Raw genomic sequence first — 13250 nt, 5'->3', positions numbered from 1 at the left:
ATATGTTTTTGGTGTAGTATTACATGTTTTATATTCATCTTCGTGTACTCTCACAAAAACTCCTCTCTTGCCCCCATATTTACCTTGGTTCCATCCATTCCACATCCATTTTCCCCTCCCCTTGGGGCCCACAACGCCAGCCAATCTCCATTTCCCGAGAAGCCATGTCCAGAGATACTTGCAGCAGTATTCAGGGCCTGACTTTCTCAACTGCCCTAATGCCCAAGGAGCCATCCTTTCTCACTAGAGATACAGTTCTCTCTATTTGACGGCATTAGTCCTCCCCAGGATGTGGGTCCACCCCAACTCTCACTTCTTGGGTCTCTTCCCAATGGTACAACCCACCTTGGCAAAATGAGCCTTCAGCTATTCGCCCAGAGTCTGTCCTGCATCAGACCATACCCCCTGAGCATCCTAAACAGGTAACCCTCCTACTTATACTTTGATACGATTTTCTCAACATTTTGTTCTCAACGAACACCTGACACTTTCCCATGTTCGTATGTTGCCCCTCCCTCCCCCCAATTTTTGGACAATATTACCCCTCTGCCCATCCCCAGCCCCCCTCAAACCCACAAAGCCCCACCCGAAGGTAGCCCCTTGCCCCCATTTTGTCCCTTCTTTGTGCTCATACTTACCGCCAGCTCATCACAGATTCCACCCCTACAGACGTTAACTCACATCCTTCCTCCACCCCCTGATTTCCTGTAAGCCTCTTTTCCGGAGTCTAGCTCTCTCAGGCAGTTTGCTTATTTCATATCATTGAGGTCATGCAGTATTTGTCCTTCAATGCCTGGGTTGCTTCACTCAACATAAGATTCTCAAGGTTCATCCATGTTATCATGTGTGATTGTAGTGTATTTGTTCTAACAGCCGAGTAGTATTCCATTGTGTGTATATACCACGTTTTATTGATCCACTCGTCTGTTGATGGACATTTGGATTGATTCCAACTTTTGGCGATAGTAAACAATGCTGCTATGAACATTGGTGTACATATATCTGTTTGTGTCCTTGTTTTCAGTTCTGATGGGTATATACCCAGCAGTGGTATTGCTGGGTCATATGGCAAATCTATGGTTAGTTTTTTGAGAAACCGCCAAACTGTCCTCCAGAATGGTTGGATCCTTCTGCATTCCCACCAGCAGTGGATGAGTGTTCCCCTTTCTTCACATCCTCTCCAGCATTTGTATTCTTCTGTTTTTTCCATAGCTGCCAATCTTATGGGAGTAAGATGGTATCTCATTGTAGTTTTGATTTGCATTTCCCTGATAGCTAGAGATTTGGAGCATTTTTTCATGTGCTTTTTAGCCATTTGTATTTCTTCTTGGGAGAAGTGTCTGTTTAAATCTTTTTCCCATTTTTTAAATAGGTTGTTTATCTTTTTGTTTTCAAGATTTATGAGTTCTTTATATATGCAAGTTATAAGTCTCTTATCAGATATATGGTTGCCAAATATTTTCTCCCATTGTGTGGGTTCCCTTTTTACTTTCTTGACAAACTCTTTTGAGGTGCAGAAGGCTTTAATTTTGAGGAAGTCCCATTTATCTATTTGTTCTTTTGCTGCTCGTGCTTTTGGTGTGATATTCATGAAGCCATTTCCTATTACAAGGTCTTGTAGATGTTTCCCTACACTGCTTTCCAAGATCTTTATGGTCTTGGCTCTTATATTTAGGTCTTTGATCCATCTTGAGTTGATCTTTGTATAAGGTGTGAGATGGTAATCCTCTTTCATTCTTCTACATATGGCTATCCAGTTCTCCAGGCACCATTTGTTGAATAGGCCATTCTCTCCCAGTTGAGAGGGTTTGGTGGCTTTATCGAATATTATATGGCTATATACATGAGGTTCTATATCTGAACTTTCAATTAGATTCCATTGGTCTGTGTGTCTCTCCTTATGCCAATACCATGCTGTTTTCACTACTGTAGCTTTGTAGTATGTTTGAAGTCAGGAAGTGTGATTCCTCCTATTTCGTTTTTCTTTTTCAATATGTCTTTGGCTATTCGGGGCCTCTTTCCTTTCCAAATAAATTTCATAGTTAGTTTTTCTAGTTCCTTAAAGAAGGCTGTGTTGATTTTTATTGGGATTGCATTGAATGTGTAGATCAGTTTTGGTAGGATAGACATCTTAATAATATTCAGTCTTCCTATCCATGAACAGGGAATATTCTTCCATTTATTTAGGTCTTCTTTGATTTCCTTGAACAGTCTTGTATAGTTCTCGGTGTATAAGTTTTTTACCTCTTTAGTTAAATCTATTCCTAAGTATTTGATTTTTTTATTTACTATTGTGAATGGTATTTGTTTCTTGATTTCCTCCTGATCTTGCTCATTATTGGTGTACAGAAATGCTACTGATTTTTGCGCATTGATCTTATAACCTGCAACTTTGCCGAACTCATTTATGAGTTCTAGAAGCTTTGTTATAGATCTCTCAGGGTTTTCTATGTATAGGATCATGTCATCTGCAAATAATGAAATTTTGACTTCTTCCTTTCCAATTTGAATGCCTTTTATATCTGGTTCTTGCCTCGGTGCTTGTGCAAGTACTTCCAAGACAATGTTAAATAGGAGCGGAGACAATGGGCATCCTTGTCTTGTTCCTGAGTTTAGAGGAAAGGATTTCAGGATTTCGCCATTGTAAACAATGTTGGCTGTAGGTTTTTCATATATACTCTTTATCATGTTCAAAAAGTTTCCTTGTATTCCGATCTTTTGGAGTGTTTTTATCAAGAAGGGGTGCTGTATTATGTTTTCTAAAAGTTTTCCCAATTCACATGTGTTTCTTTTGTAATTAGGGAAGCAAAACCAAACTAATTTTAATTTTGAAATCAATATTGTAATTTTTTCATCATATTCTGGGCATATAAACTAGTAGAGTTGTTGAGTGAAATAATCAACAGTAGTGCCTAGTCCAGGTTGAGAAAGAAGAGAGGTCAGGAAAGAGTCATATTGGGAGATAAATATCACCATATCCAAAGACCAGGTGAAGAAGAAATGAAGGTATGAGAGAATAGGGCAGATAGTAAGTTGTGGTCAGAGAGTGAGATGATGAAGTTTGAGAAATCTGGATGGAAAAGTTCCTGTTGAAGACAAGATCCATGCTACAGCTTGGAAGTACAGTTACTGTTACAGGAATTAAAGAGCCCAGGAATTTTATAGCTAGAATATTAGATGAGTTGTCCATGTTGATGTTGATATGATGATTGCAGAAGTTAGGGCAGAGGAATAATGTGGATAAAATTCTACAATCTTCTTTAATAAGGATGAGATATAAAAAGGTCTACAGACAATAGCAATGAGGAGGGCTAAAGAACATTGTAGAGGAATAGCTACAGTTTTTTAAAAAAGTGAAGTCATGATTTATATAAATCTCATTTTACTTTTTTGTTCCACTTACATATCAATTCATAAAATTCAAAGTGTAGACATGGATGATACTTTGTACAAACAATTGCAGAGAACAATGCTGACTAATTTAAAAATTAAACTAATCAAACCAACGTGTTATGAGTACTACAAAATATTTTAGCATTTGGAGAACAATTAGTTTACCTGATTGTGGCTTAATCACTAATATTAACATATATTTTTTAAAACTTTCACCAAAAAAAAAATATAGCCAGCATATTAAAGTGCAGGCCTCATGTTTTAGCAATATGCATCCAGCATTTTCTAAAGAGGGTTGCAGAATCTGAATAAATATGCATCAAGATCTCTAGAGTTCTCTGCTATGAAGAAGGAACTTTTCATTAGCTTTCCCAACTGGATGTCTGTGCCACCTGAAACAATCCTTTATTTGCCCTAATTCCCTGCTAATACATCAATCTTCAAATTGCTAATTTTCTTTTGAGTAGTCAGTTCTGTTGCAATACTTGGTTTGAAAATGTGAATTTGTTCTAACCCATTGAAATATTAAGTAATCTGAGCTTAATGAAAACTATGAGTTTCACATTTACTTCTGTGCAATTTCAGCCACATAAAAACCCCACTCAGGTCTACCCTCTGGCCAGCCTCTGGTCACAACAACTCACGTCCTTCCCATATGCTAAATAAGCTCATTCATTCCCTTAGGATCCGACAAGTCTCATATCAATACAAGATCAGCTTGGAATTATGGATCTTGCCATCTACTCAGTTCCAGAGACACATGGGGCTCTTTGGGTGTGGGTGTGGCCCTTTGAGTCATCCTTCCTTTTCCATAAGAAGTGGTCTACATTTGAAAGTGAGTAACCACAACCTGCACCCTGCCCTGCTCACATTATTTCTGAGTAGTCCAAAGGCCTCCTTTCATTTTTACTTTCCCTTTCAATCAAAACTGGTAAATTCTTTAAAAAATTTTGCATGGTTTTTACTTATCAATTTATTTGTATATTTATTTATTTATTTAGGAAATACCAGAGATTGAACCCAGGACCTTGTACATGGGAAGCAGGCACTCAATCACTGAGCTACATGCTCTCCCTTATGTATCAGTTTATAATCCACTCCATTAGACAAAAGTCATGCACACAAATGGATTAGCCCTAAGGACATGATTTTCTGGGACCCACAAAAGCTTCAAATGGCCACACTGAGATCCACCAATTTAAACCTTTTGCCACATTTGCTGTATCATTCTATCTATACATCTACCCATCCATTTATCCATCTATCTTCCTATCAATCCATTTTATCAACACTTGAATGTAGGTTGTATACATCATGCTACTTAAACACTTAAAACTGCCATGTACATATCCTAAGACCAAGGATTTTCACTTATGTGACCACCTTAAGTGAAATTATCAAGTTCAAGAAATTTAACATTGATATAAAGTTTACAGTTTTTTATATGTTCCAATAAAGTCCTTTCCCCCAACCTTTTTTGTTTGTTTGTTTTTCTTTATTAGAGAAATTGTAGTTTTACCAAAAAAATCATGAAGAAATTCAGAGTTCCTATATAATCCCTCTCACCCACACAGTTTTACCTTTTATGAGCATTTTGGTGCTTTAGTTAAAATTGATGACATAATGTTATTGTAATTGTTGTGTTAACTATAGTCGAGAGTTTACATTAGGGTCCACTGTGTTGTATACTTCCATGTGCTTTTTTAAAGTTTTCATTCTAGGAACATATGTAAAACCTAAAATTTCCCCCTTTAACTACATTCAAACGTATACATCAGTGGTATTATTTCTATTCACAATGTTGTGCTTCCATCACCCCTATACATTACCAAAACTTTGTCATCAACCCAACCAGAAACTCTGAACCAGTTAAGCGTTAACTCCCCATTCCCTACCCTACCCAGCCCCTGGTAACCTGTGTTCTAGTTTCTGAATCTATGAATTTGCTTATTCTAATTATTTCACATCAGTGAGATCATGCAATATTTGTCATTTTGTGTCTGGTGTATTTACTCAAGATGATATCTAAGTTTCATCCATGTAATCACATGTACCAGAACTTCATTTCTTTCATGGCTGAATAATTTTCCATTTTATGTATATACCACATTTTGAATTTATACCACATTTGAAGACTTTAGGTCTTCTTTGATTTCTTTAGCAGTGTTTTGCAGTTTTCTGAGTACAAATCCTTTACCTCTTGGTTAAATTTATTCCTGGCTATTAGGTTCTTTTGGTAGTTGCTGTAAATGGAATTTTTTCTTGGTTTGTTCTTCATGTTTCTTATAACTAGTATATAGAAACACTACTGATTTTTTGCATGGTGATCCAGTACCCTGTAACTTTTCTGAATTTATTAGCCCTAGGAGCTTTGTTGTGGATATTTCAGGATTTTCTCTATATAGGATCGTCTGTAGATAGGGAATCTTTTACTTTTTGCTTTCCAATTTGCATGTCTTTTCGTTTTCTCACCTAATTGCTCTGGCTAGAATTTCTATTTGTAATGTTGAACAACAGGGTTGACAGTGGGCAACCTTGTCTTCCTCTTGATCTTAGAGGGAAAACTTTGTCTTTCACCATGTAGTATGATGTTCGCAGTGGATTTTTCATATACACCAGTTATTCCTGTTTTCCAAGTTTTTTTTTATAAAGAAGTGGTTCTGGGTTTTGTCAGATGTCTTTTCTGCATCAGTTGTGATGATCATGTGTTTTTTCCTTTGTTTTATTACTGTAGTATATTACATTAATTGATTTTCTTATGCTGAGCCACCTTGCATTCCTGGGATAAATCCCACTTGATCATGGTATTAATTTTTTCAGTCTGCTGTTAGATTCAGTTTGCTGAATATTTTTCAATTTATATTCAAAGGGGTATTGGTCTGTAATTTTCAGAAGAGTTGGAGTAGGATTGGTGTTAATTCTTTTTCAAATGTTGGGTAAAATTCACCAGTGAAGCCATCTTGTCCTAGGCTTTTCTTTTTTGGGGTTTTTGATTACAATCTTTTTAGTAGTTATTGGTCTGTTGAAATCTATTTCTTCTTGAGTCAGTATATGTAGTTTGTGTTTGTAGGCATATTTCCATTTCACCTAGGTTATCTAATCCAACTTGGTATTCTCCCATATCTCTCCCTCTTCCTGGCCTCCTTTTTCCCTGAGACATAACAATATTGATTTTATGCCAATTAATAAGCCTACAATGGCCTTTAAGTATTCAAGTAAAAGGAAGAGTTGCTGCACTTTAAATCAAAAGCTAGAAATGATTATTGAGGAAGGAATGTCAAAAGCCAAAATAGACTAAAAGCTTGATCTCTTGTGCCACGGTTAGCCAAGTTGTTAATGCAAAGGAAATGTTCCTGAAGAAAATTAAAAGTGTTACTCCATTGAATACTCAAATGATAAGAAAATGAAACAGTCTGATATTGCTGATATGGAGAACGTTTTAGTGGTCTGGATAGATCAAACCAGCCACAACACTCTCTTAAACCAAAGCTTAAACTAGAGCAAGGCCCTAACTCTCTTCAATTCTATGAAGGCTAAGAGAGATGCAGCAGCTGTGGAAGAAAAGTGTGAAACCAGCTGTATCAGTCTACCAAAGGCTGGCTGATGCAAAGCACCTGAAATCTGTTGGCTTTTATAAAGGGCATTTATTTGGGACAAAAGCTTACAGTCCCAATGCCATGGAAAGTCCAACTCAAGGTACCATAATAGGTACTTTCTCACCAAAGTCAACTGTCAAGTGTTGAAGCAAAATGGTGGTTGATCTCTGCAAGTGTTCAGCCTTGCCCTCTGGGCTTCCTCTCTGTAAGCTGCAGGCTGGCAAAAGGCTTGTTTCTTTCTGGGCCTTCTGTATCAGTCTCAGCTGTTCTGTTTGCTTCCCAAAGTCAGTTGCTAGCTATCAGGCTAATGGCTCACCTGACCCTGGGGCCCCAGGATCAAAAATGGCAGAGCTCTTGTTCTTCCTGTGTGTCTTCTGGAGTGAGTGTTCATCTCTCCCTGCCCCTGAGAAGGCTACCTCATCTGTTTTGCTTGTAGTTTTTTTTTTCCAAAGATTTATTAATTTCATCCCCTCCCCCCCCCATTGTCTGCTCTCTGTGTCCATTTACTGTGTGTTCTTCTGTGTCTGCTTGTATTCTCATTAGGCAGCTTCAGGAACCGATCCTGGGACCTTCCAGAGTGGGAGAGAGGCGATCATTCTCTTGCGCCACCTCAGCTCCCTGATCTGCTGTGTCTCTTATTGGCTCTTTTCTGTCTCTTTTTGTCATGTTATTATGCTGCAGCAGTTCTCCACATGGGTCAGCACTCCTGTGCAGGGCAGTATTCCTGTGCAGGGCAGTACTCTTTGCAGGCCAGCACTCTGCACAGTCTAGCATTCTGCATGGGCCAGCTCACCTTCACCAGGAGGTTCTGGGCATTGAATCCTGGACCTCCTATATGGTATAGACAGGAGCCCAACTGCTTAAGCCACTTCACTTACTTCCCTGTTTGTTGTTTTTGCTCATTGTTTTTTTAATTGTTTTCTATTTGTTGTTTTTTCTCATTGCCTGCTCATTGTTTTTGCTTGTCTGCTTGTTGTTTTTGCTCAATGTCTGCTTATTGTCTGTCATCTTTAGGAGATACCGGGAACTGAACCCAGGACCTCCCATGTGGGAGTTTTGTGCTCAACTGCTTGAGCCACATCTGCTCCCCAAGTATCTGTTTTATATCAGACCAGGCAAGGTGGTAGCAAGGGGGTGGGGACTCAATCTGAGTCATGCCCTCTGCTATAGTAAAATCTAAAAGCCTAATTTTAACAGGTAATCCAATCAAAGGCATCTCTGTTGAATCCAATACAATCAAAGAGTAGCACACCCAGAAGAATAGATCAATTTACAAACACTATTTTGGGATTCTTTCTCTTTTTTGGGATTCATAAAATAATCTCAAACTATCACACTAACAATGGTTGGTACATTAGGTTTAAGGATGGAAGTCACTCATCCCTATAACATAAAAGTACAAGGTGAGGCAGCAAGTGCTGAAATAGAAGCTGCAGCAGGTTATCCAGAAGATCTAGCTAAGAAAATTGATGAAGGTGATGATGCTATATAACAGATTTTCAGTGTAGATAAAACAACCTTTAATTGGATGAAGATGCCAAATAGGACTTCCATACCTAGGGATGAGAAGTCAATACCTTACTTCAAAGGACAGGCTGTCTCTCTTGCTGGAGGTTAATGTAGCTAGTGACTTTAAGTTGAAGCCAGTGTTCATTTTTCATTGTGAAAATCCTAACGTCCTTAAGATTTATGCTAAATCTACTCGGCCTGTACTCTAAAAATGGAACAACAAAGCCAGGGTGATAGCACATCTGTTTACAACATGGTATACTGAATATTTGAAGCCTACTTTTCTGGGCTTCAAAACAAATTTTCTGATCTGCTCAGGGAAAAAAAAAAGATTCCTTTTAAAATATTAGTGCTTATTGACAATATACCTTCTCAGGAGCTCTGAAGGAGATGAATAATAAGATTAATGTTGTTTTCATGCCTGCTAATACATGTCCACTCTGCAGCCCATTCATCAGGTAGTAATTTTGACTTCCAAGTATTATTTATTATTAAAGAAATACGTTTTATAAGGCTACAGTTGCCATAGATAGTTTCCTTTGATAGATTTGGGCAAAGTAAAATGGAAACCTCTTGAAAAGAGTCACCATTCTAGAAGACATTAGGAACAGTTGCAATTCATAGGAGAAGATCAAAATATCAACATGAACAGGAATTTGGAAGAAGTTGATTGCAACCCTCATGGATGACTTTTAGGGGTTCAAGACTTCAGTGGACTGCAGAAGTGGTAGAAATAGCAGGAAAAAATAGAATTAGAAGTGGATCCTGAAGATGTGATGGAATTGCTGCAATCTCATGATAAAATTTGAATAGATGAGGAATTGCTTCTTTATGGATGCACAAAGAAAATGGTTTCTTGAGATAAAATCTACTCCTGGTGAAAATTCTGTGAACACGGTTGAACTGAAGACAAAAGATTTAGAATGTTACACAAACTTTGTTGATAAAGCAGCAGCAGGATTGGAGAGGATTGACTCCAATTTTAAAAGAAATTCTACTGTGGGTAAAATGTTATCAAACATCATCATACTACAGATAAATCTTTTATGAATGAGTCAGTTGATGTGGTAAACTCATTGTTGTCTTACTTTAAAGAAATTTTTAAGTCACCCCAATTTAAGAATCAACCCCATCTTCAGCAACTACCACCCTGATCAGTCAGCAGCCAGCAGCACTTCCCTCCACCAGCAAAAAGATTGAGTCATTGAAGGCTCAGATGATGATTAGCATTTTTTAGCAATGAAGTATTTTTTAAAATTAAGGTATGTATACATGTTATTTTCTTTAGATATGGTGTTTTGCACACCTAAAAGACTATAGTGCAGTGTAAACATAACTTCCATATGTACTGGGGAACCAAAACTTAACGCGGCTCACTTTATTGTGGTCTTTGCTTTATTGTGGTGTTCTGGACCCAAGCCTGCACTATCTCCAAGGAAGGCCTGCATTTCAGTTCTGTTACCTAGTATTCCTGAGTGGCTATTCGATAGCTGATTCTTTTTCTTTTTCTTTTTTTTTTTGTCTCAGTAATAAGGCTAAGAACAACTATGACCTAATTTTTCATATCTATCTTTAATACCTAGGACTCAAAATCACAATATGATAAGCTAGCCTAGCTCAGAGGACAGATTTCTGAAAGAAATGGGAAGATTAAATATTCACAGATCCATGACTAACTCCTCAGAGAGCCGGTTATAAAGCCTGTATATTATTTAGGCTTCTCGTTATTTTCCATTTCTCTAGGTCACCTTTTACAATACCAATATTTATTGACTACCTAGGCAGTTTCTCACAGAGAACATAAACTAAGCCAATACATTTGGATACTTTCCTAGAGCTAATTTTTAAAAAAATTAATTTGGTCAAAAAGTATATTGAAATGAAAAGCTTGTTTTGTCTTGGAATATCACTGAATTTTGTCAATTCTTGTCATTTAGTGCATAAGTGAGAATTGATCATATGTATGTATTTCTAACAATTTTCTTGTAAGCAAATAGAGAAACAAAAGCTGTCCCTCTCTTTCATAATAAGCAAGCAAACAAAATACAAGCCAATAACAAAAATATCCAAAGCTCTAGTCAGCTCCCTAATTAGATGAAAAGTAGTTAGGGTTTTGCTAATTGTAGTAGGCTTTTTTTTTGTTTACCTGTGTTTGAGTAAGCCTCTTGTGTTGTGGGTACATATTCACGTGCAAACCACTATTCTCTCTGTGATAAAAAGAACCAAATATCAGCTGTGGAGGGAGATAGAAAGACAATAATGGACCAAAACCACAGAAGCTTTAGTGAATTATTGTACATCTTTGTTCTTGTTCTTGCATTTCATTGCATTTATATTTCTCTGGGAGTCAGCATGCAATTTTATAATTACAGGGGATGAGATAGAATCCTTTGTACTTTCTTCTGTGGTTGTTCAGTTGTTTTAATTGTTGGGCCAGTAGGGAAAAGAAGTATTTTCATTTAGTTCTCAAGTATTGGGAAGGCTGAAGCATAAAGATTGGGGCTGGAGATGCTGCTCATGGGGGGAAAAACTAGTCAGTCTTCATATACCCACCAAGCAATTCAATGAGTCCCATTGGTCAAAATTACAAAGAAGTATTTCTCTCCTTATTTCCTATATGGTTAGTTATTTTTGCTTTCCCATATAATAGACACGATTTATGTGAATATCATCTGTCTATATTAGTGGAAAGAACATTGTCTTGGGAATGAGGAAGCTGGGTTTAAAATTAGTATTATTGGTAATCAAAGTGTAATTTTGAGCAATTCATTTGTAAACTTCCTAAACCTTAGTTTCCTCTTTTGAAAAATGAACATGTTATACTACATAATGTGTCAGTCCCCTCCCTTCAGTTCCTCCCCATCCCCAAATCGTCTAATATCTAGTCCATGCTCAAATTTCCCCAAGTGTCCTAAAGTGTTTTTAGAGCTTTTAAAAAAAAAATCTAATTCAATTGAAGGTTACATATCACATTTACTATTTCACCTCTTTGGTCTTTGGAATAGTACTCCAACTTCGTTTTTCGTGATACTGACTCCATGATTTTCTTAGATTAGGTACTCTCAATTGCCTGTTAGTATGTGAAATCCTTAACCTGGTAGTTCCAAAACACATGGTTTTTGTTTCCCAGCTGCTAAAATGAATACCATACATTGGGTTGGCTTAAACAATAGGAATTTATTAGCTTATGGTGTTGAGGCTTGGGAAAATCCAAAATTGAGGCACCAGCAAGGTGATGCTTTCTCTTTGAAGACTGGCTTTTTAGGGCCAGCTGCCAGCAATCCTCCGGTCCTTGGCTTTTCTGTCACATGACAGTGGACATGGCCATTTCCTTTTTCTTCTGGTTTTCTTTGACTTTCAGTTTCCAGCTTCTTTATGTGGCAGTCTCTTTATAAAACTTCCAGTAATAGGATTAAGGCCAACCTTGTTCAGTTGGGTCACACCTTAACTAAAAATAACATCTTAAAGAAGTCCTATTTACAATGGGTTCTCACCCACATAAAAAGATTAAGTTTAAGAACATGTTTTTTCCTGGGGTACATAATTCAGCCTACCACACACCTTACAATTTGCCACCCCAGAAACCCCTTCTTCCCTAATTAAATTAATTTGACTTTTGTCTTTTCCATATGATCTTGTCATTCTCACCTTCCTACCTTCAATACCATATTGCCTGCCTCTAGAATCCTTTTTAGAATTCTCCCTTGTCTATGTTTATCACCTCCTTTATGATTTAACCTACACCACTAAAATCATTCTCTTATTAATTTTTTTCTTAGTACTCACATATTCAATTTATGAATTGAATTATGGAAGTAAAAAGCTTTTTGATATTAGGGATTATATTGATTAAAATTTATAGTCAATGAAAAATTTGGAAAGTTTCAAATGTGCAATATAATTTTTTAAGGAATAACTTTTCTCTTTTTATGTCCCTAACCATCACCTATTCCATGAGAATATGAGTCAGCATAATAATGATGAATGAAAGTGCTGTTCTTTGTAAAGTCAAGGAAACCGCCCTCTGAAACTAGGCTATCATTCAGCACTGTTGTGAGTTTTCCTTTCTAATTTCAGGTTGGGTATGATTTTTATGTAGTCTATATTTCTGAAACTGGGCAATTTGTTCCAGGTGGAGCTTTTATAGCTATAGTTTGCTAGGAAATACTGCTGTGCTTGCAGATCATTCATTCACTGATAAACTGAATTGACTTTCCCATGTACTTAGCTTTTCATTGTGGATATAGTGAGAGAATACCAAATTTGGAGTCAAAAGACCTGGGTTTAAGTACTGACTCTGCAACTTACCTTAAGTGTGATCTTGTGCAAATCCTTTAACCTCTCTGAACTTTAATCACCTAACCTGCAAAAGCAAAAAATATCCTACCATGCCTCATTTTGGGGTTTTGTAAAAGTCAAATTAGATAACATGAAAAAGTCCACTGTGGTTTATATAAAGCACTATCTAAATGTAAGAGATTGTAATTTATGTTTTTCAATTTATTAAGGAGATTAAAAGACTCTTTCAGGGAAACAATTCTATTTTCTAGCTCAAAAGAATGTAATATTTTTCTGTTTCTTTAACTAGGAAAGATAGATGTGGATGGAGTTTTTCAGGTGCAATGAGCTTGAAAATGGAGAGGAAAAGGTAGAATTTATTTTTCTTTGAATTCCTTTCTAGGCATATGTTTTGTTAATTTTCTGTTATCCTTACATTATGGCATCATGAACTTTTTTGGAAATGTTTGATAA

Source organism: Dasypus novemcinctus, chromosome 9 (assembly GCF_030445035.2).
Source record: "Dasypus novemcinctus isolate mDasNov1 chromosome 9, mDasNov1.1.hap2, whole genome shotgun sequence".
Classification (NCBI taxonomy): domain Eukaryota; kingdom Metazoa; phylum Chordata; class Mammalia; order Cingulata; family Dasypodidae; genus Dasypus; species Dasypus novemcinctus.
Note: the sequence above shows the minus strand (reverse complement) of the source record.